Here is a 24,454-nt window from a genome sequence, read left to right on the forward strand (position 1 = left end):
ATCAGGTGGCATATTTCTTTAAAAGATCTAAACATTATTTTTATACTTGTTTTATTGCAAAAACCCCTAGGCTTATATACATTATATCTCAATATTTGTAGCAAGGTAAAGCCCAATGCACTTCTATATGGGAAAATATCGCACATAAACTATTATCGAGGGAACAGCGATGCTTTATTTTAGTATATTTTGAGATAGAAAACGAATAAGCCAGTACCAAGAAAGAGCGAGACGGCTGGGGAGTATGTATGCTAGCTTATTCATTTTCATATAATCCAAATTGAACTCGAGACACAGCTGTATTTCATATTGAACAACAATATTTATTAATAACAGTTGTCACTTTTTGAAGTAGGTAAACCATTCAGTGGATTGTTTATTTGTTTATTTATACAATGTACATGATATTATATAACTTTGTCCCATGTATATAAATAAATGTATCATTACAATTCGCAATCTAAAAAATTTATGATGACCTCTGCTCAAAATAACATGTTGTATATAAACGTTATAATAATTTTGTTAGTGTATATAGTAAGATTATTTTATATTTAATTTAAATGTATTGTGTATATAATATGATTATTTTATACTTAATTTGTAGCGTAGCATAATCTAAAAAACCAAAAAAATTTTTTGAAGCCACCAATTTTTTTAATGAATTTTAGCTGTTTTATATTATATCAGTTTAAATTGATTAAAACTATGAATCATAATAAAAAATAGAAAGCATATAAAAATGAAAAAACGATATCAATAAATTATGCTTAAAATATTCCTGCAACAATATCGTGTACATAAATTCTTAGCAATGTTATGAGAGCACCTTCAGTCGTTGTAAATTTTCCCGAGGCGTAATGCATAATATTATTTGCATACTACTTACAATTACTATTATTGTGTACTATTATTTACCTTTACCTTTACTCGTACTTTAAATTCATTTGATTATCTTTATTTTTCATAATAAATTGTGTTTATATATGAAGGAACGTTTAACACTATTTTAAAGGTAAAGGCTGCTCATCTTTGGGTGTATATAAAAGAATAACTATATATACATATACATATAAAAGAATAACTGCCTGACATATCATCGCACAGCCCAAGCAACTGGGGCTAGCATCATGAAAATTTGCATACTAGTTTTTTATATACAGTAGATAGGCACAAAGGGAGAATTTTTTGAAAATTTAACCCCTAATGTTCACTACTGCACTAAAGGGAATGAAAGTTTATATGAAAATACTAAATTTTTTAAGAAAAAAACAGTATTTAGCAACTCTGAGTTATGACTCGAGCGAAGTCGCGGGAAAAGAGCTAATTGTTATACATAAGAAAAGTACAATTTAAAAATGAATAAAAATAAAATAGTTTTAATAATGTCATACAGTTGTGCTGAACATCAATTAAGAGTGCCATATAATTCTCAAATTCCATACAACACGTCATTATTATACTCCTACGGAGTTGAAGCCCATTAAAAGTGTTTTTATGTGATTTTAATAGTGTCTGTCTCATATGGAGATCTGGCGGAAACCATAACTTTGTCAAGAAATCGATAGTAACAGTTGCATAAAACATATGAGCAGCTAAACTCGTGTGCTACACAAAAAGTTATATGAATAAGAGGGCGCTAATACTTAACTTTATATTCGAAACTGAGAAAAATTAACTTTATGACGTAATGAAGTCGATCTGAAATCCTGCTATGAAATCTTGGGTCATTATAATCTCATTGAGTTTTTCTATCAAACAAATTCCAACAGCCTGGTGGTAAGAAGTTGATAGTTTTTAGAAAAAACTTCCGAGGAATCACATTAAGTCTGTCTTGATCTGAATCCAATCTCTCTTCGGTTGTGGCGAATTGAAGTTTATGTATTTGCATTTTACGCTCCTATTTATTTTGTCTAAGTAAATTCGTAGATTATTATCTAAGATGACTTATTATTGTCGCACCTTATATGCCATTTCCGGCATCTACACCTTCATCCATGTCCACCTTACTATTTAAAATAACGTTTAAATTTTCTTGGTTCAGGTTTTCATTCTTCAACTTAATCTTCACTCTAAGAGTGATAAAAAGTTAAGTGTGTCTATATGACTTTCCCAATTCGATATGATTTATTTTACGTCAAGGCAGTAAGATTTTGGATTGCTTCCTTTTGAAATTTATTAAACCTAATCATTTTTTTTTATTATTTCGCACTACAAATATTATGTATCATTATAAGCCTACCGTCTACAAATTTTCTTTATACTTCATTTAACCCTTCATTAATATTATTGTAACTGCTTAAATATTGAAATATTGATTTGAACTCTCCGGTTCATAAACTTCTCGATCTTTGTGCAAAACATGATCCATTGCTGCGTGAAAGAATTGGAGGACAAACAAACTCACGATGGTGACCATTTACCATCAGTTGGCACATCCACTCATCCGCCTTCATATTTTATAATTGCATAGCCACACTCACCCACAACATAGTCTGTGTCACCTAATCGAATTGTACTGTTTATTTTTAACTTATTATTATTTTGTTACATTTATATTTTACTTTTCTAAACTATGTGTTGCTACTTCTGTTAACTATTATTAGGTTTGTTTAATTCAATGGAAAACAGTAATTGGCTCTATTGTTTGTATATTGTATTTTTAATGTCAACATATTTTGTATCATGCTGTTGTTTTCCTTAAATAAATAAATAACACACAGTTTCTATATAGATAGAATCTCCAGATCCAATTATAAGAAACAAGTGAAAAAACAAATAAAGCTTTAACCTTATTTCGGCCTACCGGTGATATGAAACTTGGTTAGTCGAGGTGACGTAAACAACGGGTAAAGCGTTAGGGACACGTGTTTGTGGTCACACGGCAAGCACGTAGCCTTGTTTGGCTAATAACCGTTTAAGCTTAGAATGACTTTTATGAGGGGATCATGTAGAATATAGTATAATACATAAAAGGGGAAACGCTGCGAGAATTCTTGCCACAATTTTTGCAGTAGCTATTTTAAATTTTTATTTATATATATTTAAGACTTCAATATAAATATGAATTAACATGGTATATGAAAAAAGAGTCGTGTAATTCAGCCACGTGAAAAAAAAACCTTAATAATAATAATCTTTATTGCAAACATAAACAAGAGATAGAAGAATAGAAAAAACATAAGATTATGAATGAATTATGCAAAATCATGCAAAACGCTGTCTTATCACGTAGTAGTGATCTCTTCCAGTAAGACCTTACATCAGTAACGTTAGATAATTCTAAGCGTTACATGGCATCTGATACTTTAATTAGGTAAGGCCTCAAAACAAATTAAAAAAATATATACACCTTAAACGTGATAATACTATTTTTTTCCGACGATTCAAAGAGTTGCTCCTGTTTCGAAAATTAAAAATATGCAACTGATATTTGTAACAATTAAATAATTATAGTTGTAAGTAACAGCTTCCACTGCTGGGCTAAGGCCTCCTCTCCATTCGGACCTTATCCGGTTTGGCGGTTTGAATGTTGTCTGGGGCATAGAAAAGGATATAGTCTACCTAGCACCTTCCTCATACGCGGGATGAGCCGCGGGTGGAAACTATTATAACGCATAATATGACAGTTTGTTTACTTGGTGTTAGAGCTTTGTCCAACCCTTTTTGGTAGGTACTGACTCATAACATATTCCACTGACAAACAACAATACTTAGTATTGCTGTGTTCCGTTTTGAAAGGTGAGTGGGCAGTGCAGTCACAAGGGATAAAACCTTTTAGTTCCCAGGGTTGGTGGCGCACTAGCGACTAAATAAAAATGCTGATTTCCAGTATTAGGTCAAATATTGTACTGTTATCCAAATTATACTCTATCAGTGACACTCCTTACACATCGCTGCTCTCAAACATGTTGGTGTTTAGCTAGGAGTGATTTTCCATCAGCTAATAATATAAATTAATTTTAGACAAATATTCGCTTGTATATTTTAATGAAGCACAAAATACGTTTTTGATTCTTATTCAAACAAATTAAATCCTTTAAATTTAATATTAATCTTTTAAATCCAAAGATCAGACTTTAGTAAAGCCAGAAACAAACTTCAACACGGGCGTGAGATTAGAATAACTTAGCAAGATTTTATTAGGCTTAAAATTAAAATACGTTTCATATTTAAATTAAAAGCTTTAAAAGAAAATGATATTTTGGCTGATTAATTAAATAAAGATAATTCAGTTACTTATATAATTAAATTTGGCAACAATCTTGTGCGTAATGTTTTATCCCTTTTTTTCCCCCCACGGGAACAGTGGGGGTGTATGTAGGGCTCGCCGGTGTCCAAGGCGCCGAGTGCGCCCCGAACATCGGAATATCCACTAAAAAACCAGCGGTACCCTGTTATCCCTGAACCAACTGAACTATGAAGGAACATATTCTTGTTAGAATTTCTCAAATAAACAATTGTGTCGAATTGTTGACTGAATCTGACTTTTAATGTTTAAGTACTTTCTAAAACTGGCAACGAAAGCTCTATAAATAAAGGCTTTATATACTTCCATCCTTGACTATAAGGTTTGACTATATTAATTAAAAAAAAAAAAACTTAGCTATGAGCACTATATAGTATAAACCTATAATATTATTTAACAACATATTTGTAAATAATTATAAAGAATCGTTATAGCCTGTTTAAAATTCTCCTAGTTATTGAATTATATTTAATTACAGATTTTTATTAATGTAATAAATACTTCTTGGTTCGAAGTCTTTATAAATAAATTTAGAACATATTATTTTAATTTTAAAATTGACAGTATAAAAAGGAACAGTTGTTTGTTATACGATAATGCATGCGGAGATATTGTAATTGCTATTTTGAAGAAAAGGAGAAATGTAATCATTGTAAACTGGTCTTATTGAAAATTATTTTAAGATCCCGTTAACCTGATGTTGTGTTGCAATAGTAAGTCATACTGTTTTTGTAATAGTCGCTCGACAGTGGTGTGGCTGAAAAAAAACAAACACCACGTTTGTTTTTTATTTATTTATTTGATAGCGTTGACGTTAACTGACATTTGTATAGAACTCCGATTATAGTTACTAGACGGTTCTGTTTTCATTTCAAACACATTGCAGTTACCGTCAACACTATTGAATATTATAATGTTACTTGCTTGCTTATTTGTTTGTTTGTTTATTTGTTTGCTTGCTTACTTCCTTTTGACCTGAAAGAATTGGTGCGCAGGACCAACGGCTTTATGTGTTTTCCGAGGTACGAGAGTGTACAAAATTCCAACTTCCAGACTCCGGGCTGCTACTGAAAATCTTTTATAGAAAAAAATTATAACACGTTATTGGCCCAACCTGATGGTGAACTCAGGACTTGGGGATTAACGGTCTTATAAATATATATATATATATAGCCCCTAGACAAACAAGGCAGTTTGCCTTTTTTAATCTATACTAATATTGTTTGTTTGTAATGGATAAACTCGAAAACGACTGAACCAATTTCAAAATACTTTCACTAACAGAAAACTACATTATACACTACTCGCTCATGAGGTTTCCGTGGTGTAGCGGTTATCACATCTGCCTAACACGCAGAAGGCCCCCGGTTCGATCCCGGGCGCAAACATTGCTTTTGTCAATCTCTGCCTGACAGTTGTAAGTATTTTATTTTTTGTTTCTGAGTACGCAATGGTTGATTGGTTTCATATTTAAGCGAGTTTCTCATGAGGTTTCCGTGGTGTAGCGGTTATCACATCTGCCTAACACGCAGAAGGCCCCCGGTTCGATCCCGGGCGGAAACAATGCTTTTGTTATTCTCTGCCTGACAGTTTTAAGTATTTTTTGCCTCTGAGTATGCAATATTTGATTGGTTTTTAAATTTAAACGAGCTTTTCTCGAGGTTTCTGTAGTGTCGCGGTTATCATATCTGCCTAACACAGAAGGCCCCCGGTTCGATCCCGGGCGGAAATATTGCTTTTGTCAATCGATGTGTGTCAGTCTTAAAATGTTTTTGAATCTGGATTTGCAATATTTCATTCATTTTCTAATTTAAGCAAGTTTATCTTCATGTTTCCGTGGTGTAGCGGTTATCACATCTGCCTAACACGCAGAAAGCCCCCGGTTCGATCCCGGGCGGAAACATTGCTTTTGTCAATAGCTGCCTGTCAGTTATAAGTATTTTTTGCTTCTGTGTATCCAATAATTGATTAGTTTTCAAATTTAAGCGAGTCTCTCTCAACGTTTCCGTGGTGTAGCGGTTATCACATCTGCTTTACACGCAGAAGGCCCCCGGTTCGATCCCGGGCGGAAACATTGCTTTTGTCAATAGCTGCCTGTCAGTTATAAGTATTTTTTGCTTCTGTGTATCCAATAATTGATTAGTTTTCAAATTTAAGCGAGTCTCTCTCAACGTTTCCGTGGTGTAGCGGTTATCACATCTGCTTTACACGCAGAAGGCCCCCGGTTCGATCCCGGGCGGAAACATTGCTTTTATCTGCCTGTCAGTTTTTAAGTTTAGTTGGTTCTCCAGAAGAATTATACGATTCATTTTCAAATTTGAGCTACTCGTTGTATAAGTTTCCGCAGTGTAAAGGTTTTCACATCTGCCTTACACGCAGAAGGACCCAGGTTCGAACCCTGGCGGAAACATTGCTTTTGTCAATCGATGCCTGTCAGTTTTAAAATGTTTTTGAATCTTCGACTCAAATACATGAAATATTTGATTTGTGATATAATTTATCAAGTGCTGACTCGTAAAGAAAAAATCCACATATTGTGTTAGTCGAACATCATGTGTATCCACTAATCCGCAATGACGTAGTATGGTTGAATAATATAAAAAAGTTTTCTTTGAGAGAAGAAGAGGTTGTTACCCTTAATTGTAGTTATATCAATTATAAACCCTTGGACTGATAGCAAGAATGTCGCAGCATTGCCCATTTGAATCTGAGCGCATAATAAAACAGGGCTGTAAAACCAGCCTGCTGCCAGTAAAGGCGATGAAACGCAATTTAAATTGTTTTTGGATTATTTAAAAAACTGGATTAACATAATTAGCTTAGTTAACATATAATGTTCATATAATACACTGTTTATCCCAAAGAAGAATGTCCCAATATACGATATCTAAATTCGTATGAAATGTTTTATTTTTATTTAAAATAAATAGATTGAATAAAAAATAGATAACTTAGTGATAAATGGTCACCACCGCTTACATACATTAGCACTGCAAGAAATATTACCCATCCCTCATAATGACTTAACTGAATTTACTGGTGGTAGGGCTTTGTGCAAACTCGTCTGGATAGGTACAACCCACTCATCAGATATTCTACCGCGAAACAGCAGTACTTGGTATTGTTGTGTTCAGGTTTGAAAGGTGAGTGAGGCAGTGTAATAACATTCACAAGGGACATAACATCTTTCCCAAGGTTGGTGTTAATTAGAGTGGAGATTTTGATCTTTAGCAATCAGGTGTTTAGATTGGTACTATGATCTGTAACCAAAAACGTATCGTAACAAAATAACGTGTTGCCCTTAAAAGTTAATGCGTGACGAATTATATGTATGTTAAATATGTACTATTCTAAATAAATATAATAATCGAAATGAGATTCGAATTTTAAAATGGGATTAATTAAATTGACAAAATTAATGTTTCCGCTCGGGATCGAACCGGGGGCCTTCTGCGTGTTAGGCAGATGTGATAACCGCTACACCACGGAAACGTCGAGTGACTCGCTTAAATATGAAAATTAATCAAATATAGCACACTCAGAAGCAAAAAATATTTAAAACTGTTAGGCAGCGATTGACAAAAGGAATGTTTCCGCCCGGGATCGAACCGGGGGCCTTCTGCGTGTTAGGCAGATGTGATAACCGCTACACCACGGAAACGTTGAGGGACTCGCCTAAATATGAAAACTAATCAAATATTGCATAGCCAGAAGCAAAAAATACTTACAACTGACAGGCAGCGATTGACACGAATAATGTTTCCGCCCGGAATCGAACCGGAGGCCTTCTGCTTGTAAGGCAGATGTGATAACCGCTACACCATGGAAACTTATACAGCGAGTACCTCAAATTTAAAAAAAAACTAATCGAATATGTCTTATGGGGAACCAACAAAACTTAAAAACTGACAGGCAGAGATTGACAAAAGGAATGTTTCCGCCCGGGATCGAACCGGGGGCCTTCTGCGTGTTAGGCAGATGTGATAACCGCTACACCACGGAAACGTCGAGAGACTCGCTTAAATATGAAAACTAATCAAATGTAGCATACTCATAAGCAAAAAATACTTACAACTGACAGGCAGCGATTGACACGAACAATGTTTCCGCCCGGGATCATATCGGACGCCTTCTGCGTGTTACAAGACGGTATCTTCTACAGTGAGTAGCTTAAATTTGAAAAGTAATACTAAATATTGAAGTAGAATAAATAGGACCAAATCATACATTGCTTATAATCTAAAATAAAAACTTAGCATCAGAACGCGGCTCTTCTACGTATGATATATCGGCGATATTGTTATAACCCCTACAACGCGAAAACTTTGATATTTAAACGTCACCTATTTGAAACAAGTCTTTTCGTTCCAATAAATAAACAATATGTACATTTTTTTACAATTTTAATTTGTTAAATATACACGTGCTATAAATACGCGTTACAGTTAGAAAACTACTATTACTGGTAAAAGCAAAACTTGCCCGACCTATGACCTATGACATTTTTTAAATACACTTTAAAGAATGTCGCCAGTCAAAAGTGATTCTGACTGGTACGAGTTCTAACTGTCTCATATTAAAAGCTTGGCTAAATAGTTGTTTAGTTGCTTTCGGTAATAAATATTTACTTGGTGGTAGGGATCAATGCAAGCCCGTCTATGCGGTTGCCACCATCTCAGCGTTGTTATGTTTCGAAGGGTGAGTGAGCCAGTATAACTATAGGCACAAGGGAAGTAACATCTTAGTTCCAAAAGTTGGAGGCGCATTGGCGAGGTAAAGAATGAATGGTATATTTCTAACGGTGCCAATGTCTATGGTTGGTGGTGATCTTCTACCATCTATGGCCCATTCGCCACACTCAGGCAGACACTTTAATCAAATTGATTACTAGAATAATCAGTACAATGATATATAACAAATTGATATTGAGATATCTTATTAGCATCTAATGCACTTATTTTGTAACGTAAAACTTATTTAGCAAGGCTTGAAAATGTCTACATATATTTTCACTTTGAACGCAAAACTCAAAGACAACAAATTTTGACGAGGACTTGAAACAATAACTTAATTGTTGTTTGTGTTAAATTTGGGAGATGTATAAAGTTACAATGGCTGCTCTCATCTGGAGTCTGTTTGCCTAAGTCTAGACTACCTCATTACTGTAATTGTTTAACAATTAAAGATGTTTATTTATGTGTTGAGTGTCATAAAAACTTTTTTCTGTTTTGTTTGATTAAGGAAAATTAATATATTATTTTGTCGGTGTAAATGTATGTAATATTATCTTCTGTATGCATGTTTGTGTATAGGTGTGTGTATCATATTTTCATATATTTCATACATTACATGGAAATGAGAGTGCTCTCGGTATTTGCTGGTGGTAGAGCTTTGTGCAAGCTCGTCTGGGTAGGTAGGGTGAGTGAGCCAGTGTAATTACAGGCACAAGGGACGTAACATCTTAGTTCCCAAGGTTGGTGGCGCATTGGTGATGTAAGCGATAGTTAACATTTCTTACAATGCCAATGTCTAAGGGCGTTTGGTGACCACTTACCATCAGGTGGCCCATATGCTCGTCCGCCTTCCTATTCTATATAATAAAACATATATATGTATATTGTATTTGTGTCGTATTGAATGTGTCGAATTTAATGATGAATGATAGTCGAGATAATGACGCTCTTTCGTGTTGAATGATTGAATTGTCAAGAAGTCGATCTTATGATTTGTTTTTAAATGCGATCTGTAAAAATATTCAATTCAAATAAAAAAAAATATAATCAAAATAAACAGCGTATTCAAATTCACTTACGAGTACATACAGTCGTTTTTTTGTAATCCCATTAAATAAAAAAAAGATGAAAGCTCATACAAACAATACTTTCACACAAATTATCTAGTTTATTATACGTTTATGATATAGCAAAAAATATTAGCGCTTCGAGTAGCGATTTGGTTTATAAATATAGATAACTGATAAGCTTCATCTTTAGTATTTCCTTACCATAACCTTCGAATCCATGGCCCTATAATTTTTTTCCATTGCTTAATTTCTTTTTAAAAAAATATAGTAGCTTGAAATGACAGTGCGTTAGTTTGTTGAAGTGATTTGCGTGCAAAGTGAATTAGAGCTCTTATCCTACGAATTTGTATGTTACATGGTATTTCAGATTCAATGACAATGTATTTTTATGATGAGCATGACCGGATTCTATTTGATTGGCTGCAAATTTATGCTAACCTGTTTAGTATTTTTCACTTACACGAAATAAACAAAAAAAAAACTTTTTATTAAAAGAAGTTCTGTTTTTAATAATTACCTACTTGAGTGATACACGTGATAATTATTTTGATTATATATATAAATACCAGGAACGATTTAAGAATTCTAAACTCGTTTAATTTGTTCATAAATAACTTTATACTCATGAGAATATCATGGAACTGAAAACGTGACAGCCTTACGTTTATTCTGTAAAAAGATCTTGTTAAAGTGAGTAGAAAATAAATAATTGAGTGTACATTTGTCACACTGTCTACGTGTTGTTTCTTCCTCGTTTCATAAACGGTAATTGAACGTGAACTGAATAATGTTTTTTTTTCTATTCGAATGCTAACTTCGCTATATGTTTTTTTCTTATAACATTAATTATTACATACAAGAACATGAAATACACGCTGTTCACGTCAATAAGAGTAGACTAATAGTTCTTATATGCGCTGCATCTTCTGGTATATGTATATATATTTTATGTCTATTGGTATAATAGTTTTATTAGATAAGCACAAAAAAGTCACCTATTTATTTAGCTGATGGTAATGGGGTGAACACCAATCAACATGAGCATTGTAAGAAATGTTAACCGACACTTACATCGCCAATGAGTCACCAAATGAGTCTTGTGCTTGTAGTACTGCCGCACTCATCCTTATAATCGAAACGCAATAATACTACTCGTACGTATTGCTTTTTGGCGGTAGAATATAAGTGTGTCGTACTTACTCCGACGGGCATGAAGAAAACCCTACCACTAAATAATCAATTATATAATAAGCCGAGATGGCCCTGTGGTAAGAACGCGTGAATCTTAACCGATGATCGTGGGTTCAAACCCGGGCAAGCACCACTGAATTTTCATGTGCTTAATTTGTGATTATAATTCATCTCGTGCTTTACGGTGAAGGAAAACATCGTGAGGAAACCTGCATGTGTCTAATTTCACTGAAATTCTGCCACATGTGAATTCTACCAACCCGCATTGGAGCAGCGTGGTGGAATAAGCTCCAAACCTTCTCCTCAAAAAAGAGGAGAGGAGGCCTTTAGCCCAGCAGTGGGACATTCACAGGCTGTTACGGTACGGATAATAATTAAAATTATTTCGTTGTTATTATTGAATACCTAAGTATATTAAGTATTAAATAAATAAAACAATTCTCGACTAAAAACATTTTTCTTTAATTTCGAGGGACTGGTATAATGAACAATATCATTTCGCTAATCTTAAAGAAATGATCAAATGGCCACCATATTTCCGTGACTGATTCAAAACAAAAACAATTCCTATGGGACAACTTTCATTTCCAAGTAATCATAACCATATAAGAAAATACTTTTCTGTACTTATATTATAAACAGATAAGATTTGATTTTTATTATGTTTGTTTGTAATGGAGAACATTAAAATCTGCTAAACCGATTTTGAAAATTCTATCACATATAGAAAGCTTCGTTATCAGCGAGTGACATAAGTTACAATTAATTTTCCAATAAAATTAGAGATCCCTACGAAATTTTCTATCTATCTACTAAAATAGATAATTGTCTTATATCAAAAAAATATATTTTAAAGATATTTTTTTAATAACACACGTATTTTTTGTTTGACCAACTAGCCAGGTTTTGTTATAGAATCGAATACCTTCAGAAATAATGTACTGACGTCGCGGAGTCACTACTTTTAACTCAATTTTAAAACATGTCTTCTGTTCATTCAACCATATTTTCTAAATATCATTCATATTATTATTGTTGAATGTGTTATATTTTTTCGATAAAGTACACGATATTATCCCTGACCTGAAAACTGGCAACATATCCACGTCATGTCCATAGCGTAGCGTCTATAGCAGTAGCGTCGCAATAACGGAGTACTGAAGATAGGTGATAAGCGTTCGTAGTTGGTCATTCATTTGATCAGTTGCCATTTCTGATTCTCAGCGATCGTTTATGTTTATAAGCTAAGGTTAAAGATTTAATAATTAGTAATGATTTGATTATGTTTTACCTCGATATATCTCCAATCGATATGACATCTCTGCAATGAGTCGAGCACTGCCCAGGTTTCGATGGAGTCGAAGGCTTTCTCGTAGTCCACAAATGCCATACACAGCGGCTGATTGTACTCTTCGGTCTTCTGCACAATCTGCCGAACAGTATGGATGTGGTCCACGGTGCTGTAGCCTGATCGAAAGCCGGCTTGCTCTGGGGGCTGGAACTCGTCAAGTCGTCTGGCGAGACGGTTCGTGACGACTCTTGAGAACAGCTTATACACGTGACTCAGGAGGGAGATTGGTCTGTAGTTTTTCAAGAGGGTTTTATCACCTTTCTTGAAAAACAGTACCACCTCACTCCCGCTCCACGTTTCCGGGGTCTTGCCATGTTGGATGACGGAATTAAAGAGGCTTGCTAGCTCTTTCAGGACCGGAGTCCCGCCTGCCTTAAGCAACTCTGTTGTGATTCCGTCATCTCCCGGAGATTTGTTGTTTTTAAGCTGTTCTAGAGCCGCCCTAATCTCTCCTTGGTCAACGACCGGGAGCTCCTCGGAGTAATGGCGCATAAGAGGGGCGCGCTGGTCATCAATACTGATTCCCATGGGTTTATCCGATCTTGAAGAGAACAACTGCCCATAAAACCTCTCTACTTCTCCGATAATCTCAGGCCTAGAGGTAACGACCCCACCATTTTCAGTTTTAAGTTTTGTCAGACGCGGCCTCCCAAACTTGCGAGCGAACACTTTCGATCCCCGATTTTGCTCAATCGCAGCCTTGATGGCACGGGTATTGGAGCGTCGGAGATCGCGTCGCGTCAGCGTTTTTATTGTTCGGTTTAAGGCCTTATCTGACAAAAACGATGGTAGTTCTCGTCGTTTTCTCATGAGCTCGAGTGTCTCAGCAGAGAGTTTTGGTGCGTTGTCTCTTCTCTGTGGCGGAAAACACTTGCGGGATGTGTTTTGCAGTATTTTGACCAGCGTGTCGGTTCTCTCATCAATGCTGCTTATGGTTTCCAACGCGGTGAATTGATTTTGAAGTTCCATTTGGAACTTTTCGGAGCCTTGAGCAGCTTGGAGCATGGTAGGTCGGAGAGTAGACCTCATCATTCTCGATCTTTCGGCTTTTAAGTTGATATTTAGAGTGCCTCGAACCAAGCGGTGATCACTTCCGGTATTAAACCTGTTGATCACTGAAACATCTCTAAATATGTGCCTTTTATTCGAGATGATAAAGTCTATCTCGTTCCTTGTCACGTTATCGGGGCTTCGCCAGGTCCACCTCCTCTGAGGCTTCTTTCGAAAGAAAGAATTCATCAAAAAAGCCCCTGCGCTTCGAGAAAGTTTACCAGCATTTGCCCCCTGTGATTTCTGCAGCCCAAGCCGTAAGGTCCGACTTTCGATTCACCGCTATCTTGTACTCCCACTTTAGCATTAAAGTCTCCCATAACAACATTGTAGTGGGCCCTCGAGGTGTCGTTGAGGGCCTTTGCGATGTCCTCGTACATCGCTTCGACCACATCATCAGAGTATGTCGAAGTTGGCGCATATACCTGTACAACCTTCAGGGAGTACCTGTCGGAAAGTTTTAGGACAAGGTACGCTACCCGGTTCGACACACTACTGATTTCCACAATGCTGCTAATGAGATCCTTTTTGACTAGAAAACCGACACCACCCTGGGAGAGGTTATCACCTTCGCGGAAGTAGAGTAAGTTACCGGACTCTAGAGTTATCGTGTCCTCCCCCTGTCTTCGGACTTCAGATAACCCCAGTATATGCCAGTTTATATGACTTAACTTTACTTCTAATTCGGCGAGGTGATGGTCCAGCCTCATCGAGCGTCCATTATACGTTGCCATTTTCAGTCGTTTTATACGGTAGCCTGCCGTGAACCGGTGATTCTTAGCACCCCCTGCCCTGCCGATACCGCGACCGCTACCTTGGTCGGGCCTAGCGGGCTTGCCGGTAACTGGGGGCCTTTTTTTTGGGCGCATCTGCCATTTAGGGAGGGGTTTGCCCATACTCGCCGCGCTGGGCAGGCGTGTTGGCGAGCGCAGTAGGGGGGTAAGATGTTTATGGGAGGGGGGACGCTGCTGCCCATCCCCCCTTTTCCCCGTCCCTCAGTCGCCTCTTACGACACCCACGGGATGAGATTGGGGGAGTACTATTCTAAGCCGGTACTCCACGGCAAAGATATATCGAGGATATATCGAGAGATATATCGAGGTACTGAGATGTCTGTACAATGCCGCTACAATGACTGTCCACATCCAGGACTGTAAGACGAAGGCGATCCAATTGCGCAGAGGGGTGAGACAGGGGGATGTAATATCCCCGAAACTGTTCACCAACGCGTTGGAAGACGTTTTCAAAACGCTGGATTGGACTAGGTATGGAGTCAATGTAAACGGCGAGTACATCTCACACCTTCGATTTGCCGACGATATCGTCATCATAGCAGAGTCGCTGGAACAACTCACCGAAATGCTGCGTAGCCTAGGCGAGTCTTCCCGGTGTGTCGGTCTCGACATGAACTTGGACAAGACCAAGGTCATGTTCAATAGGCATGTCGTGCCGGGACCGATATACGTCGAGGGGAAACCTCTCGAAGTTGTTAGTGAATATACCTACCTAGGACAGATAATACAAGTCGGTAGGAACAACTTCGAGAAGGAAGCCGATCGAAGAATTCGCTTGGGATGGGCAGCATTTGGCAACCTTCGTCAAGTCCTCAAGTCGTCTATACCGCAATGTTTGAAGACGAAAGTCTTCAACCAATGCGTCTTACCTGCCATGACATACGGTGCCGAAACGTGGACACTAACTGCGGGACTAGTCCACAAATTCAAAGTCGCTCAGCGTGCTATGGAGCGAGCTATGCTCGGAGTATCTTTGAAGGATAAGATCAGAAATGAGATTATCCGGAAAAGAACCGGAGTCACCGACATAGCTTGCAAAATTAGCAGGCTGAAGTGGCAGTGGGCTGGTCACGTATGTCGTAGGACCGATGGCCGTTGGAGCAGACGAGTCCTAGAGTGGAGACCGCGAATCGGCAAGCGCAGCGTAGGGCGCCCTCCAGCCAGGTGGACCGACGACCTTAAGAAGGTGGCGGGCACCAACTGGATGCGGAAGGCGGAGGACAGGGAGCTTTGGCGCACCTTGGGAGAGGCCTATGTTCAGCAGTGGACAACGATTGGCTGTTGATTGATTGATTGATTGATTATGTTTTTAGTAAGAAAGTAATACCTACTAAGCCGGTTCTTCCCAGTTCAGGATATTTTATTTTTTCGAACCGGCGGTAGTTTACTTCGACTATTAAAAAGTAAGTGTAATACTATCAAAAAGTAATTTTAATAATATTGAATTAAAAAAATTGTAAATTGTTGATTTGTAAAAAAAAAACAAACATTTCAGCAATCCTTCATTGTTTTTTAACTGAAAAATAATGTGTAGATCTAATCAAAGATACAACAATAGTTACGAGAAAAGTTTTGTTAAATAAAATCAAAATTCTAAAACATATTTGCAAAAACATGAAAAAAATACTTCGGTACTTTTTCATATAACGAATGTTTAATGTAATCGTGCGTTAAAATGGCGTCTGCTCTCAAAGGAAACGACGGAATGAATGGCGATGGACATAGATAAAAAATTCAAATTTATTTATTTTATCTAAAGTTAAAAACATCACACTTCGTTCTCTCACGGATTAATTAAGGTTTTATTCAACGTTATTAAATTTAGTACCAAGCGTACCTATTAAGCAGCTTGTATTTCAAGCATGGGAGTATGTATATTTCCTATAAGCTGTATTATGTCAAAATACGCTTTTATACTAATTATAAAAACGTATATCGAATATCGTTTATTGTCGATGTACGTCTGATGTTGTACGTCGATATATGCGACCCATTTCGACTTATTATTAACAAAAAAAAATTATAATAAATTTATTTCTTTTGAATATTATGTTACTTAAATATCACAATTATATAATAAGCCTATTATATCAAAAAAACTATTTTTATTTATTCTATTATATAACTATTCTAACATATTTATGTTTAATATTATTGAAATATTCAACGACAACCAAACGATGGACATATTTAAAATATAAAATTTACCAGAAGCGTTTTCCATTAACGATAGGAAATAAGTTTTTCCCTGTAATCTGACGATCTAAGCGTTAAGCTAACTTTTATTAAAATATGTTTATATATCTTAAATGTATTTCACTTGTTGGTAGGGCTTTGTGCAAGCCCGTCTTGGTAGGTATCATAATAATCATATGTTCTACCGCCAAGCTTAGTATTACTGTTTTCCGGTTTAAGGGGTGAGTGTGCCAGTGTATCTACAGGTACGTTTATTTTTAATTTCAATTTATTCTGAAATAGTTGCTTGTGTCTTAAAGTTAATTTTATATGCATGCTATGCTTACAATTAGAAGAATACTTTTTTTTTTTTATAGAATAGGAAGGTGGACGAGCATATGGGCCACCTGATGGTAAGTGGTCACCAAACGCCCTTAGACATTGGCATTGTAAGAAATGTCAACCATCGCTTATAGCCAATGCGCCACCAACCTTGGGAACTAAGATTTTATGTCCCTTGTGCCTGTAATTACACTGGCTCACTCACCCTTCAAACCGGAACACAACAATATCAAGTATTGCTGTTTTGCGGTAGAATATCTGATGAGTGGGTGGTACCTACCCAGACGAGCTTGCACAAAGCCCTACCACCATTAATACAATTAGTGTTGTATTGTTTTATTTTTTATATGTGATATTTATGTTAGTTTATTTAGAAATAAAAATAGATAAAAATGGTGTGAGTGCCAATGTACTCAAGATGTCAAGAGAATTGATGTGTAGACATGTGAGCTCTCAGTCTCACTTAGCCCCCACCACTGATGTACCGTTGTATGTACGGATCTCACGGACACATTAACACACTTAGAATAACAAATCTTACGCTGACTTCATTTGACTCTCGAAACCTTTCACTTACTCGTCTGACGCTTGAAGTCTCAGTTACCCCTATTATGTACCTATAATAACAAATCCTACGCTGACTTCATTTGACGCTCGAAACCTTTCACTTACTCGTCTGACGCTTGAAGTCTTAGCTACCCCTATTATGTACCGAGCGCTAAGATGTTTACACATAAATAATGTAAATGCTTCATTACCCAGATTTAGATTGAATAATTGTTGTTATTTAAAAGAATTATGTCCTAGGACCGATGGCCGTTGGAGCAGACGAGTCCTAGAGTGGAGACCGCGAATCGGCAAGCACAGCGTAGGGCGCCCTCCAGCCAGGTGGACCGACGACCTTAAGAAGGTGGCGGGCACCAACTGGATGCGGAAGGCGGAGGACAGAGAGCTTTGGCGCACCTTGGGAGAGGCCTATGTTCAGCAGTGGACAACGATTGGCTGTTGATTGATTGATTGATTGATTGATTTAAAAGAATTATGATCGAAAGCTGTGGTTTACCTTTTATACGTACAATGCAATGCACTATAATATATGAAATCGCTATGTTTTTATTACGTGTTGAGATTTTAATATGTATATAATTTTATTCATTAAAAAAATTGAATGTAAGGATTATATGGGTATTTTATTACACCAGCACCGTTCTGAATCGTGACTTTGAATAATGATTTGTTCAAATTCAGTACCATTAATAATGTTTTATCTAGATTGAACTCGTATATAAATTCGTTCATAGAAATCCTTCGTTATTTATCGAACTTAGTGTCATCCACTTTTAAAACTATTATATGACAGCTTGTTCAATCATTCTGTTTGTAATTATTATATAGTGTAATGTTACTTTTTTCTTGTCTATATGCCCTACCCTATTTCATATCCTATTTCTGCCAGTAGGATTACCTGGAAAAGATCACTATAGCAATTAAAGTCACCAATGCACGCTTTTAAACTTTTTTATTTTTTATTTATATGCGCCGGGATGGCAAATGACTCTACTCCACCTGATGGTAAGTGGTAGTAGAGTCCAAACGCGACGACGGCCAGTACAGTCAGGAAGAATATTCTGTAATTGTAATTGTAATGTACGGCAAGTAAGCCGTCCTTGCCTTGCCGGCCCGCTAGATGCCTATTCACGCCTCGTTTGAAGGAACCCGGGTTGTAAGAGGAGGGGAACTGAATATCCGGAATAAATAAGTGTAACATATCTTTTAAAATGGTTTCGAAACTGGTAAAAATACAAATTTAAATTCGATTACTATACACACTAAGATACCTTTTAGTCTTTATTTTATTAACAATATTATTATATATATTATAGATAAATATTATAGCCAATTTCCTATACAAGCTGCACATATGACCTATTTGTTCATCTGCATGACTCACTAAAAATGTGTGAACTTTCCGATGAAAAACAGCGTCGACAGCTGTGAATAGCGCTTGATGAGATTTCTTTTGATCGCTTTTTGCTTACATGACATATATATGTTACAGTTATAACTCTAGCCGATCAAAACTACTTTTGTCTGAAGATATGTTGAAAAGTGTTTTTGATCCTTTATAACTATACATTGGTAGTGTATATTTCTGTAAGAATACGACCATGCTATACCTCTACTGGGAGATGAACTATATATTTGTACAACTAGAGGGTACAAAATAGATATTTTATAATTGCTGTATTTTAATAAACTAGAATAAGAATACGAATAAAACTCAAGAAAATTAAACGATACGACACAAAGTAACAAAAAATCGAAAAATAGCACGAATGTTGAAATCTGAGGAGATACAATTATTAATTTACAAGAAAAGTAAAAAGATAAACTAATATTTAACTAATTTTGCAAGTAAATAGCAGATTGAACCGGCTAGTAAACTGACTGACTGTAACATGTGAAACAGAAGGTGGGCCAGCATAGCGAAAGAAGTGTTGTGTGGTTTTAAACAATATTTATTAAACAGACAGAGATTATTGTTGAACTTGAGCAGGGTGGTTACCTGCTCAAGTTCAACAATAATTATAATCGTTCATTGTAAATACATCGCTATTTATACCAAAGTCATTTTTAATGTTGGTAGTTGTAAAAAAAATAATATCACGAAATTAAATAACATTGAAACAAAATTTATAATCAACTTAAATAAATATTAGATTATTCTAAATAATATATGCGTTGGTTCTACCATTGAGTTTAACACATGATATAAGCATTTTAAAATCTAAACTATTAAATTCCATTAAGAAGTAGAGCTTGCTAATCGTGTTTATGTTATTTCTACTAGTGATAGAGCTTTGTGCAAACTCGTCTGGGTAGGTACCACCCGCTCATCAGATATTCTACCGCAAAACAGCAGTACTTGGTATTTTTTTGGTCAGGTTTGAAGGGTGAGTGAGCCAGTGTAATTACAGGCACAAGGGACGTAACATCTTTGTTCCCAAGGTTGGTGGCACATTGGTGATGTAAGCGATGGTTAACATTTCTTACAATGCCAATGTCTACGGGCGTTGGTGATCACTTAACATCAGGTGGCCCATATGCTCGTCCGCCTTCCTATTATATATAAAATATGTTTTATTTTCCTAATATATAAATAGAGCCATCAGTGGTTCGACTAGATCGATATCGATAGAACCATCCTTATCGAAGTTCGGTATTTAGAATACTAGATTTTTTATTTTTAGGTTTTTTTTTGTGTTGGGGATTATAAGGACTGCTCATGCTTTTGCTCTCACACATGACTTGACCCAACTGGTTGATCAGCCTACCAGGATCCCAGACATTGATGGGCAAGCACCTTGTCTACTGGACCTTCTGCTGACTTCTCACCCGGTGGAATATCAGGTGATGGTTCAGGCTCCTCTTGGCTCTTCGGATCACAGCCTTATTTCTACCAGAGTGCCACAGGCCAAGCTGCCGCCACTAGCGGTATGCAAACGTCGCGTTTGGCACTATAAGTCGGCGGATTGGGACGGTATGCGCGATTACTATGCGTCGGTCCCTTGGAAGGAACGTTGCTTCAGTGGGAATGACCCGACAGCTAGTGCCGCTGCTGTTGCTGGCGAGATCATGCTGGGAATGGAATACTACATTCCTAGCTCAGATCTCGTCAGTAGGAGTACGCGTAACCGTTGGTTCACTCGTGAATGTGCCGATGCTGTATCATCTAAGCAGGCGGCATATCGCAAGTGGATCAACGGCTATATTAGCGGGGCATCTAACATTGACTCACTGAAAGCAAACTATAATAAAAATTCCAAGTCCTGTAGAAAGGCATACACGAGAGCGGATGCACAGCGCATTGTACAGATTGGTCATGACCTTGTTTCGCATCCTAGGGGCTCCCGTAGCTTCTGGCGTCTGACCAAGTCTGTGCAAAACAATTTCTGCCAACCTTCGCTGCCACCGCTCAGAAATCCGGACGGATCGCTAGCTCACAGTCCACAAGAGCAAGCTGATCTCCTGGCTAAACTCTTTGCCGACAATTCCGTCATCGATGATTGTAGTGCACTGCCACCTACAATACCTGCATGTGGCCATACGATGCCTGACATTAAAATCAGGCAACGTGATGTGCGTGCGGAGCTGCAATCACTTGATGTACGGAAAGCTAGCGGTCCCGATGGAATACCAGCCATAGTGCTGAAGAAGTGCGCAGCGGAGCTGTCTCCTGTGTTAACGCGCCTGTTCCAACTTTCTCTCTCTTCGGGAAGTGTGCCGGAGGCTTGGAGAATAGCTAATGTGCAAGCGGTTCCCAAAAAAGGGGATCGGTCTGACCCGGCAAATTATCGGCCAATAGCTATCACCTCAGTACTTTGTAAGGTGATGGAACGGATTTTAAACAACCAACTGATCCATTACCTAGAAGATCACTGTCTGATTAATGATCGTCAGTACGGGTTTCGACCAAAACGGTCCACAGGTGATGTTCTAGCGTACGTAACGCACCTCTGGGGTGAAGCTATCGACAAGCATGGAGAATCGTTGGCTGTCAGCCTCGATATCTCTAAGGCTTTCGACAGGGTCTGGCACAGAAGTCTTCTCTCCAAGCTACCGGCATATGGTCTGCCTGCTCAGCTATGCAACCGGATTGCCAGCTTCCTACACAAGCGTAGCCTTCGTGTTTTAGTAGATGGTTGCGCTTCACAATTCTATGTAGTGACTGCTGGGGTCCCCCAGGGATCTGTGCTATCTCCCACACTCTTTCTTTTGCATATCAATGATATGCTCTCCCTTGGGAACATACATTGCTATGCAGATGATAGTACAGTGCATGGTGGATACCACGGACGCGCAGTGGCTGGGCGGGCGGAAACTGAGGAGAGGCGGGAAAATCTTGTCATTGAACTCGATAGGACGTTAGAGCTCATCGCCAAATGGGGCTATGATAATCTTGTTGAGTTTAATGCCAAGAAAACACAGGTATGCGCTCTCACGGCGAAAAAGTCAACATTTTCCCCTCTTCCCTCCCTCTGTGGTACTCCGCTGATGATGCAAAGCAAAATCGCCATGCTGGGGATTGACGTTCGCTGCGACCTTAGTCCAAGGGATTACATCGAGGCTGTTATAAAAACAGCTTCACGGAAACTCGGAGTTCTGAACAAGGTGCGGCGCTTTTTTACGCCTCAACAACTGTGCCTGCTGTACAAAACACAGGTACGGTCTTGTGTGGAATATTGCTCGCACCTTTGGGATGGCTCCGCTAAGTACCTACTTGAGGCCTTGGACCGGTTGCAGCGACGTGCCGTACGCATTATTGGCGACGTAAAGGTCACAAACACCCTTGAACCTTTACAATTGCGTCGTGAGATAGCAGCACTGAGCGCTTTCTATCGACTGTATCACGGCGAGTGCTTTGAGGAATTATTCTCTCTAATTCCTGCTTCCCCCTTCCTTCTTAAGTCCACGCGAGCTGGTCTCGATGTCACCGCCTAACTGTGACATCAATTCCATCGCGAACAAAGAAATTTGGCAACTCCTTTCTTTGTCGCACTTCCAAAAAATGGAATTCCTTACCAGCTCACGTGTTCCCCTCCTCTTACAACCCGGGTTCCTTCAAACGAGGCGTGAAGAGGCATCTTGCGGGCCGGCAAGGCGAAGGCGGCTAGTGCAGAACGTTTTTCCCGTCTGTACTGGCCGTCGTCGCGTTTGGACTCTACTACCACTTACCATCAGGTGGAGTAGAGTCATTTGCCCTCCCGGCGAATATAAAAAAAAAAAATTAAATTGTAGACTGTATGTAGACTTAAGCAAGTTTTGTAGTGTATATGAAACATTTTATAAAAATCCAATTGTTATTTTACCTATCAGTGCATTTTATGATATTATCAAATTGTATTTATATAATAAAGGGAGGATAGACACTGGCGTTGTAAGAGACAAATGAAACTGTCTCACTCCCCATTCAAACCGAAATACAATCAAAGTACTACTGTTTCGGGGAAGTATACATTTTGTACAAAGCGCTACAACGAGAAGCTAATATGTAGATAGTCAATACTGGTAATAAACATCCTCTTAAGTTTTAAAGAGGTACTTTGCACACTGGAGTGTACGTAATGTGTGGTGGAAGCATTACGCATTGTTGTAATAATTCACATCGTATTTCACTCATGACATGTTGAAAAACGATATGCTATTTTGATGCTTATATATTTGAAATCTTATATTTATTATAGTCAATGTCGCATATCACTTGCTGACGTTTCATTATCGTGATTCGTCGCGAATTACAGACACAAAATACTTTATAAATGTAGTTATATTATATTTTATTTGTAATTATAAGATTTTTCAATGACAAATCGAGATGGTTAGAACGCGTAAATCTCAACCGATGATCGTGTGTTCAAGTCCGAGCAAAAAGCACTTAATTTTCATGTGCTTAATTTGTGATTATAACTTATCTCGTGCTTGACGGTGAAGGAAAACATCATGAGTCAAATTTCACTGAAATTCTGCCACATGTGTATTCTACCAACCCGCATTGGAGCAGCGTAATTGAATAAGCTCCAAACCTTCTCCTCAAAAAGGTAGAGGAGGCCTTATCCCAGCAGTGGGGCATCCACAGGCTGCTACTGTACTACTACTATATATGATTTTTGACGTATTTCATTTTCTTAATTTAATTTGTCTTTTTTAATTGTCAATTAGAAACTTTTTATAGTAACGATACACTTTACGAAGTATTATAATGTATTTCAAGCGCTACTGCTATTACTAAAACAAAGGATTTATCATTCAGTCTAAAATACGTGATGCGTTTCGGTACACGCGTTTACAAAAGCGAATTGGTCCCTCGAACGGTTTATCCTACGGTTCGTTTGCTTGTATTGTTTTATCGAAATTGAAAAAAATAAACAACACCAGCCGTCTGTGTACTCACGTGCAAATAACGGATTTCGTTTTCGACTGAACAAAAAGTAAGGGTGTAATGTTTTCAACATTGAATGAATTGATTGAAGTGAGTCCATTTACAATATTTATCATTTATCTGTACGATTATTTTTACTTGTAAATGTAAAATTTATTAACACACTGGAATTGGTTTAGTAGGAATAATACGAGAATGTTTATCGATCACGGGTTCAAATCTGGGTAAGTTGTCATGTGTTCATGAATCGGAGATATAACAGTGAAATGATGAGACGGTTGTTATGAGGAAACAACTGAGATAGGTAATTTTAGTATAAAGTTTGATTATAATCATCAAACTATAAGAAATTCAACCAGTTGTTAATGTATAACGTTAAAAATGTATTATCTATACACTTCTAAATTTATTTAATTTAATATAAATTTATGTTATTAGATAGGCAGTGCAACAAGTGGACCACCTTATGGTAAGTGGTCAGTACTACCTATCAATTTCGGCATTGTAAGATTTATAAACAGTCCCATACATCGTCAATGCGCCACCTACTACATGCATT

General features: G+C 37.4%; 10 non-coding genes across 10 annotated transcripts; 6 read left to right on the forward strand and 4 right to left on the reverse strand.

Moving 5' to 3' along the window:
* The first annotated feature begins 5,564 nt into the window (after positions 1-5,564).
* Trnav-aac (transfer RNA valine (anticodon AAC)) lies at positions 5,565-5,637 on the forward strand. Its single transcript has one exon. It is a non-coding gene; the product is annotated as a tRNA-Val (tRNA).
* Positions 5,638-5,739: 102 nt separating this feature from the next.
* On the forward strand, positions 5,740-5,812 carry Trnav-aac (transfer RNA valine (anticodon AAC)). The gene has a single exon. It is a non-coding gene; the product is annotated as a tRNA-Val (tRNA).
* A 267-nt stretch (positions 5,813-6,079) lies between these two features.
* On the forward strand, positions 6,080-6,152 carry Trnav-aac (transfer RNA valine (anticodon AAC)). Its single transcript has one exon. It is a non-coding gene; the product is annotated as a tRNA-Val (tRNA).
* A 98-nt stretch (positions 6,153-6,250) lies between these two features.
* On the forward strand, positions 6,251-6,323 carry Trnav-uac (transfer RNA valine (anticodon UAC)). The gene has a single exon. It is a non-coding gene; the product is annotated as a tRNA-Val (tRNA).
* A 98-nt stretch (positions 6,324-6,421) lies between these two features.
* Trnav-uac (transfer RNA valine (anticodon UAC)) lies at positions 6,422-6,494 on the forward strand. The gene has a single exon. It is a non-coding gene; the product is annotated as a tRNA-Val (tRNA).
* A 92-nt stretch (positions 6,495-6,586) lies between these two features.
* Positions 6,587-6,659, forward strand: Trnav-uac (transfer RNA valine (anticodon UAC)). The gene has a single exon. It is a non-coding gene; the product is annotated as a tRNA-Val (tRNA).
* Positions 6,660-7,668: 1,009 nt separating this feature from the next.
* Trnav-aac (transfer RNA valine (anticodon AAC)) lies at positions 7,669-7,741 on the reverse strand. The gene has a single exon. It is a non-coding gene; the product is annotated as a tRNA-Val (tRNA).
* A 96-nt stretch (positions 7,742-7,837) lies between these two features.
* On the reverse strand, positions 7,838-7,910 carry Trnav-aac (transfer RNA valine (anticodon AAC)). Its single transcript has one exon. It is a non-coding gene; the product is annotated as a tRNA-Val (tRNA).
* Positions 7,911-8,006: 96 nt separating this feature from the next.
* Positions 8,007-8,079, reverse strand: Trnav-uac (transfer RNA valine (anticodon UAC)). The gene has a single exon. It is a non-coding gene; the product is annotated as a tRNA-Val (tRNA).
* A 102-nt stretch (positions 8,080-8,181) lies between these two features.
* Positions 8,182-8,254, reverse strand: Trnav-aac (transfer RNA valine (anticodon AAC)). Its single transcript has one exon. It is a non-coding gene; the product is annotated as a tRNA-Val (tRNA).
* Between the last annotated feature and the right edge of the window lie 16,200 nt (positions 8,255-24,454).

The sequence above is a fragment of the Nymphalis io genome, chromosome 16, assembly GCF_905147045.1.
Source record: "Nymphalis io chromosome 16, ilAglIoxx1.1, whole genome shotgun sequence".
In the NCBI taxonomy this organism is placed as follows: domain Eukaryota; kingdom Metazoa; phylum Arthropoda; class Insecta; order Lepidoptera; family Nymphalidae; genus Nymphalis; species Nymphalis io.